The sequence below is a fragment of the Lagopus muta genome, chromosome 14 (genome assembly GCF_023343835.1).
Source record: "Lagopus muta isolate bLagMut1 chromosome 14, bLagMut1 primary, whole genome shotgun sequence".
In the NCBI taxonomy this organism is placed as follows: Eukaryota; Metazoa; Chordata; class Aves; order Galliformes; family Phasianidae; genus Lagopus; species Lagopus muta.
The window spans coordinates 1,848,749-1,857,716 of NC_064446.1; positions in this window are offsets into that span (position 1 = coordinate 1,848,749).

Below are 8,968 nucleotides of genomic sequence, written 5' to 3' on the forward strand. Positions count from 1 at the left end.
CCAAAGTCACCTCATGTTTTCTCCCAGTGCTGTGCAAATACTGGGAGGAAAGCGAAGCCCCAGGCTGGCTGCAAAGCCTGCTATCTCTCTGAGTTGTGCTTTATTTTTGGCCAAGGACAGTAGTAGTTTGGGTTCACGCTTATTGCTCACAAGAACAGGAGCGGGGGTGTGTGTTCATGGATTGCTTCAGAGGAGGGGTGGGACACTTTCAGGGGGAAATGAAAGGCTCGTGATTGTCTCCAGGAGCTCAACAGCTGTCCTCTGCATGGTAAAAACATCCTCCTTACTGAACTGCTGTGGGGTTCCCATGTTACATCCCCCAGCACTCAGCAAGGGGTGCCCAGGTGCCACATCACCCTGGGACGCCTGGCATTCCCCATCACTGGCCTGACACAGCCACAGCTTCCTCCAGGAGCTGACATCCGCACAGCCTTGTGCTGGAGAGCTGCTGCTGCTGCCAGCGCTGAGGATCTGCTCCAAGAGGAGTGATGAAGTGGAAGCAGAAACAGCTGGCATCGGCGCGCGGCGTGTGCGCCCTGCCAGCATGGCTGAGTGTCCTGAGCTGTCGGGTCGGATGGAGAAGTGTCACCTCAGCCTCATCACGACCCGTCAGAAGGGAAGGCAGAGTGTCAACAGCAGCATGTGCACCTCCCTGCAGCTGCCCAGAGCTGTGTGCACTGGGGAGGCCCAAAGAACCAGAGGGAAGTTTGCAGTAGGGCATCCAGCAGTAGAGCCAAGACATGAATACATGGCCCTGGAAAATATTTGGTCACCCTTATGTAGGGATGGGACCACTGTGTCACATAGATCTGTTTGCCCTGTGTGGCTTGGCACAGGAGAAGAGTGCATGACAGGTATCACATTTGGATGGATGGCTTTTCCACCAGCTTGGTGCCAATGCTCCAAGGGTGCAGTGATACACAGGGCGATGGCGTTGCTGTCACCGTGTTATATCAACTAGCTGTCATGTAGCTCTGGAGAAACATTTATCTGTACTTGGCACTGGCGGGGCTATACCTTGAGTGCTGTGTTCAGTGTTGGGTTGCTTGTTACAGGAAAGACATCAAGGCCCCGGAGTGTGTCCAGAGAAGGGCAACGAGCTGTGAGGAATCTGGAGCACATGTGTTATGGTTGATGAAGCTAGGATGGCTCAGTCTGGAATAGAGGAGGCACAGGGGAGACCTCAATGCTCTCTATATAGGAGGTTATAGTGAGGGGGGGGGTTGGTCTCTGCTCCAGGATAATAGTGGTAGGACAAGAGACGATGACCTTATGTTGCACCAGAGGGAGATTCAGGTTGGATATTTGGAAGCACTTCTTATCCAAAAGAGTGTTGATGCAGTGGCACAGGCTGCCCAGGGAGGTGGTGGAATCACTCACCCTGGATGTGTTCAAGAACTGTGGAGAAACGACACCCAGGGACATGGTTAAGGGGCATGGTGAGGATGGGTCAGCAGTTGGATTGGATGACCTTAGAAGTCTTTTCCAACCTTAATGATTCCGTGATTCTATAATCTACAGCAGTTCCACGTGCTTGTGGGTCTGGATGTCTCCCTGGGGTCAGCAGAACCATGAGGTCCCAGAGGGCTCCAGCATCTACCCCATACTACAAAACTCACAGCACAGCCTGCTCAGTACAGGCTGACCACAGCAGGTTGCACCAGCACTGCATCATCCAGAGCTCCTCTGTTTCTTAGTCCCATAAGACTCATGACTTGTTGAAGCCTCTTTCCTCTTGTGCCAGCGCCACCCGTCATCCCAAAGGGCACCCACACAGTCCTTCCTGCAGTACCTGCAGGGCACAGGCTGCCCTCATGGTGGGCATCCCACAGAGAGGAGGGCTGCCATGTCATGTCTCCAAAGAGGACTCACTGATAACAGGCTCTCCCTCCAACAGTGCCTGCAGCTCAGCTCAGACGCGCTGTTTTGCTGCTCCACCACACTGGCAATTCACAGCTGTGCTGTGACCGACTCCCCTAGCGAGCTCCTGGTGCTTTTCATTTACTTCCAGCTACAGCTGAAGTTCCTGCATCAGTAGCAAAGAACCTGACCTCACATTTGTGCTATTGAATTTCCTTCCAGGTCTCTCGCTGCAGTCTTTAAGGTCACTTAGTCGCCCCTGTTTGATATTCCACTGCTGCCATGTGTTGGCTTCCTTCTTTGAATCATCAGTAGGTTTTATCAGCAGTATCTTACCTTTTGTGCAAAGATCATTAGTGGAAATATTAAGTAAAATCAGACCCCAAATGGATCCTTGAGAAACTCCATTAGTAGCCTGCCTGCAGCTTCCTGCTTGCTTTTTTAACACTATCCATTGCTGCTTCCCCTCCAGCCATTTCCCATCTCACCCCTGTTCCTTATCATTTCTTCATTAATCCCCATCTACACCAGTTTAATTAATAATTTCTCATGTGCATTACATCAAATGCTTGACTGAGGTTCAGGGAGATGAGATCTACCTCAATTCTTTTGTCTGGAAAAGCAGCTACTTTCTTAAGGAAAGCTATTTGAGCCAACCTGCCCCAGTATGCCTTTGGTAAATCCATGTGGCACTTAATACCATTTTCTCTTTAGTCGATGTTTTTAATTACAGCTTCCTTTACAACCTGTTCTAAAGCCCAGAGTGGTCAGCCCTCACGTTGTGTTTTCCCAGATCCCGCATTTCCTCTCCCTCATTACCCAACACTTGAGCACAGTGAAGGATGGGCATGAGCATCAGTGTGGCCCAGAAGAAAAGACCCTGGGCAAGGTGTGGGCAGCTGGAAGGAGGCTGTAATACAACCACAATTGCTGGTGGTGTCCTGAGCACAGAGACTGAGCCACCCATTCTGCAATGAGAGCTGGAAAGCTTCCTGGGAGGGGATGATGTTATCAGAGCCCCAAACCCAGCTGTTCTGTGCAGGGAACCATGACGAAATCAAACAGCTGAACTTCCCCAGGATGGGGCCCCCTGTCCAGGGATGGACCCCATCACAGGTAGCAGGGTTTGCATGCAGGGATGGGAGCTCAGAGCCATGTCCCAAGGGGCCAGTGAGTGCTGTTATGGGCATGTTGTGACCATGGATCTGCAGACATTTGTGTGCTCGAGGTTTTAGAGGGCACCGGAAGGCTTAGTGGGATGGAGCTTGTCATACTGGAGATCAGCCATCAGGTGACCTGGCAGTAATGCTGGAAGGAGCCTCACTGTCTCTGCAGCTGAATTCAATACCCAGGAAGAAGAAATTCAAAAAAAGAAAAAAGAAAAGGAAAAGATTGGCAGCCAAGGAGAGAGCATGGGCAGTCATAGGGGCAGCATCCAGATGGATCCCTGCTGAGGAAAGCCAGGCTCTGACCCAACCAGGAGACCTGCAGAGCTTGGAGAAGAGCCTGTTAGCAGTGCTGAGGTGAGAAGCTCAAGCAAGGAGGAAATAAGCCAACTTGGGCTGCATTCAAGATACAAAACTGCAAAATTACCCTTATTTCCTGATGAGTCCCCCTCTCTGCTCCTGGAAACCAGCTCAGGGCTCCCGAGGGCTCCACCCAAGGGCTTCTTCTTCTTTAAAGCATCTAAAACTCTCCTGCCCTTTTTGAGGATCTCTGGTGGTATTTCATGAAGCTGTGGAGTTGTTTCAGTCGTTCCTCTTGGTGTATGCACTCACCAGACTGCCAGCCCTGCTCAGCTCATGGAAAAGGTGGGGAGTGTTCCCATGATGTTTAACCCAGAAAAAAAAGAACAGCTACTGAAAGACATATGATTGCTCTCTATAAATATTTTGGAGAGAATTAGATGGAAGGAAAGGTAAACATCAGCACGGCAGCTTGTTATTTAAACTATAGGGCAGTGTTGGCACAAGAGCAAGTGGGATAAACTACTCATGAATATATTTTGAGTAGAAATTGGAAAAAGTGCTGAACCCATCAGAGGATCAGGGCAGGGTGGGCTCAGAGCCCTTTCAGCGCTTACAGAAGAAATGGAGGGTCTCACACCATGGGGGTCCACACGGGAGAAGCTGAACAGTGTCCTGCTACATCATCATCCCTGTCCACTTCAGATGCCATCACTGATCCTGAGAAGTCTGTGCTTTGTCTTACCCTGGGGCTTTCCTCACGAGAGCTGGGAGAGGATTTGTGGAGACCATGGGGGGACCAGGGAGCCATGCGGGTTTGGGATGAGGTGCTGCCGTGTTGGAGAAGGGATTCCCAGAAGGAAATGGGGTGCCCTGCATGGCACGATGTGACCTTGATTTTGAAGGATGACTCTTGACTGGAGGTGACTCCCACGTCAATGCTGTGCTCAGAGTGGGTGTCCTCACACAAGGACATGAAGGAGACAACAGATCTGGGTCTTCTCCCAAACACATGAGGCACTATAGGTACCAGAGGTACAAAATCATGTCCTTGCATGTTCCTGCTCCAGCTCTGCATGGCAGAGATATCCTTATCGCTTGCTGTGTCCCAGTGTTGAATAAGCATCAAACATCTTCAGTAGAAGCTACAACAAACCCTTCACCCAGCAGATGGACATCAGGCTGGTTACACTCAGGCATGTCCCCTCCTCAGACCCCATCTCTGCAGCCCCTGCACTGTGCCTGCCCCAGTTCCTCCATTACCCTTCCTATCTCCCTGTTCAGGTCGCCAGGAGGCTGGCTCAGCTGGATGGACACTATTGTGCATGGCCCTGCCTGACCTTCAGCTGATGGATCCTCGGAGAGGTCCCTCAGATCCTATACTCAGTGCCCAGCAGGCTTGGCTCTGTGAGATTTCTGTGTAGGATGTAACCAACCATCAGGTCATCTTCATCCTTCAGACTTACCCTGAATTGCTAGAAGTGCCTATGAACCAGAAGCAACCTAAAAAATGTGTTTGTATTTATGTTTTTTTCCAACAACATATGCTGAAGAACAGATGCTTCCTATGGGAATGTGACCAAAGGAGGGATGCTGTTGCCTGACCCTCTTTCCACAATGTGCAGACCCAAGGGGAAACTGGAGAGCAAACATTTGCTTTCAGAGGTACAGGAAGCTGCATTTCCACCCCGACAGTCCTTTCTGTCTTTGTTTGCAAAGCTCTGTGCTCACCAGCCCCGGCGTATAAACAACAGTGTCCTCTTGCCAGCCTGCATTTATCTCATACCAAAATTCACAAACAGATTACATGCAAATGAGTTTTAACCTAGGAATTTTTGGTTCGTTCCCAAAGCAACCCAAAGTGCTGAAGACATCGTGCGTCTTTGAAGTAGGGAATGAAAGAGTCAGAGCAATTCCTGGAGCTTTCTCTGAGCTGAAATCTGGATGCTTATCACTTAGATGTGCTCTTCAGACACTAAGAATTCGCCAGCCCTTCCCAATAAAAGCCTGAAAGTGCCTTGTGCTGGACCAGAGCCTGGTTGCTGAAGCCAGGGACTGTAGGGAGCTTCAAAGTAGAGCCTGCCCATTGGGATCACACCTCCATCCCTGGGCTGGTGTCCCACCCCCATCCAACAGCAGATCCTCTTGCACCTCATCTCCTCACCAATCCGTGTACATGCTTCAACACAGCAGCATGGTGTGCACCAGTGTGGGTGTGGGAGAGGGGCAGAACAGTGGTAGGAAAGTCAAACTCTGTGTCCAGATCCCAGACAGCCTCTTCATCACCTCTGGAGTATGATGCCATGTCCTGGACTAGGCCACATGCTCTGGGCTGAGGACACAAGTTCCTCTGCATCCTGGTCAGTACAGCACTGAACATTTTGTGCCCATCAGCCCAGTTCTGCCTTTTCCTATGAGCTATGACTCTCCTACCACTGTACAAGCAAATCTGCTGGAACGAATTAAACTTCTCCGATTCTGTCCGTGCTGCAGTGGCATCAGCTCCAGGGCAGGGCCTCCAGCATTGAGCTGTGGCTGTGGAAACGCTGGGCAGATCAGTGGTGCTAAGAACATCTCCTCCCTCAGCAAAAGGAGCCCAGCTTTTGTCATTTTCCATTTCTCAACTTTTGAAAACTGGCTGTTGAGGAAACTGCAGCTTTTTCCTGCTGGCTCCCTTATGCTCCCCATTGACACATTTATGCTCCCCCTGACTCCTTTATGCTCCCCATTCTATAAGTAGAAACTGGTGTTTTGCACACAGCTGAGTAAGCAGCCAGTGCTGGCAGCTCTTGTCCCAGCACCCAGGCATGCCAATGCCCAACCCCAGCCCTCAGGGGTCTTTCCAGCTGCTGCAATCAGTGGACAGGCAAGCACCAGGAGCAGAATACCTGAGGCAGGGAGAGCCATTTCAAAACAACTTATCTAGAAAGGCTGGGGAGTTTCCATCCTTGGCAATACCCCAAACCCAACTGGCTGCAGCTCTGAGCAACCTACTGGTTCTGATTCTACTTTGAGCAGGAGGTTGGAGCAGACATCCCTTCCAAGCTCAACTGTTCTGGGGTTCTGGTCCTTACTCCATCACCTGCTGGAGTTCAGGGTTCAACAGGCTGCAGGTGCCATTGCATTGAATCTCCTAAGCATTCCGAGGCTTGTTACCCTGCAGGCATCTTCAGGTGGGTGCTGGTGGGAGAGGGAAGAGGATAGAAGCACCTGAAGGTTCTCCTGCAGAAGAACTTCATGGGCAGCAATATGCTTTCCATGGTCTGGATGGGGCTGCTTACTTGGTTTGATTTTCCTGCGCTGAATAGAAAGTCCTACAGGATAGTTCTGTCCATGCAAGGAGTTTTGCTGTTAGAATGTGTTGGTATTTGTGCACTCCTCCAGTAGAAAATCCCAGATGAGATGATTATAGAACTAGCAGCTTAAGTGCAATGCTAACCTCAGTCGTGTGGCAACAGGCAGTTGCCTGCTCACATAACCTTTTCCATGTGCCTTTGTATCTCTGCTTTTTGCTAATGAATCATGATCAACCAAAAAAATAAAGCCTTACAGCCTGATATTGCAGCTGTTTGTTGTATGTCCAAAGGGCACGGCTTCACTACATGTTCAGTGGCAGAAAGGAAAAATGGCTCTATTTGGGGGCATAGGAAAGAAAAGTGCTGCCTTCTCAGCAAGATCGAGCTCCTCGAGCCATAGTCCCTTGGTTCTCATTTGACACAGAACCTCAGTTCGTAGGAAGGATCCCATGGCAGCAACCAGCCCCTGAGGAGAGGATAAATTTCTCAGAGCTCAGGTCCCGAAGACAGAGTTTGGAAAAAGAACTCCCCTGGGATGGCTGTCAAAGCCTATCTGTGACATCTAATTCCCCTGGCTCACCATCAGCCGCTGAGGAACCTTGCAGCCAAGTGGCTGGAAATTGCAATCCTGCCAGGAGGCAGCAGGTTCCAAGAGGGCCAGAGCAAAGGGCTCAGTGCCACTACCTGCTGCTCCATCCAGGAGGCTGCCAGCAACCCAAGGGCCAGATGTTTTTGCTTGTTCTCCTTTGGCTGATGCTCCTAATAACGCAGTCCACTTCAAGACCTGCAAAATATGGTCATTAGCAAGTATGGAGACGAGTGCCTGCAGTCCTAAGTTTGGGTCTCGTGATGGCAATTAGTGCAAATGTACTTCCATGAGCTATTTTACATAAAGTCTTCCCATGACAATCTGTCGAACTCTGAACATGAAGTCCTCCAAACCACTTAAACTGGTGCCAACACAGGAACTCTATATCTGTAGAGTTGTCTGTGATTCAGATTTGAGTTTTTTGGGAGCTGCAGACTCACTTTTCTCTGTTCTCTTCCATTAGCCTGGGACTTCCATCTCCCAGGAGACTGTGCTCCATACAGCCCCACCTGCCTCTCCAGCCACATACCTTGGCTATACAGGATGGCCCCAGCTTTCAGAAGTGGCCCAAATGTCCTCAGGGTCTCTTACTTAGAACTGCCTATGGGTGTAATCATCTCATCAATCTGAACACTTGATGTTTTAAATGTTATCTGTCAGCAGCCACTGAAACGTGTGTATTGGGGGCACAGCCCCCTTCACAGGAGCCAGCTCCGAGATGACAGGAGCAAGCTGCACAGGATGACAGCTTTCTGGGTCATGGGCAGTGAAGGGCATTGCGCAGAGATGGGATGTGCTAAACCCAGGTTGGCACACTTCTGCAAGCCAACCTCATCCTCCTGCTTTGCATCCCTGAGTCTCCAGAGCCACTGGCAACTCCCCTGAAGGCCAAGCAATTTTCCCATCTCACTGCAGAAGCTGACAGTCTCGAGTCCAAAAGACATTCAAAGAGATGCATACATTTAGAGGGACACCTAAAGGTGCCTTTCTGCCTTAACTCCCCCATAATTTGGAGGCCAGAGTGCTTTCCTTCCCTTCAAATCTGTTCTTGTCTCCTTTCAAATCTGTTTACATCATGGGCCGCAAGCACGTGTCCTGCTCCATCTGCTTTATGCCATGTCTATGTTGACTGTCCTCTGAAGAATCAGCGCTCACACATGAACTTGTGCACCTACCCATGGGATGAAGCCACCTCCAAATGTGAAGACACCACAGAGTACAACTTCACCTGGTCCTACGGGGTCTTGCTGTGGTTCTTGCAGGGGATCCACCAGCAACAGGGCTGGTGGTGTCCATGGTGGGCTGAAGAGCTCCTCAGTGTGCACCCAGCCATGTGTGAATGGAAGTGGCTCCGCAGCTCAGTAGCACACAGTTCGGTGTTCCCCCAACCCTGTGAGGGGCAGAGCATGTCGCCAGCCTCCCAGGTGTCCTGCTGTTCTGGCAGACTTCTGTTAGACAGAGACTCTGACGAGCACCCTGTGAAACCCTGCTGACAACTACTATTTATTCCTGGATGTGATTTGCTTTGGGCTTTGCTTACAGTTCTTGTGGAACTGAATCATTCTGTGATCAGACAGAACCCTGGACTTGCCCCGTGCCTGCAAACACAGCAACAGCCAATGCTGCAGTGGCAGCTCTTGGCTTCCAGCCCAGCCCTGGATGGACACCCACATTACCAGCATCCACAGGGCTCCCATCATCCATAGAGTTCCCATCATCAGTAGGGATCCATTCTTTATAGGACTTCATCATCTATA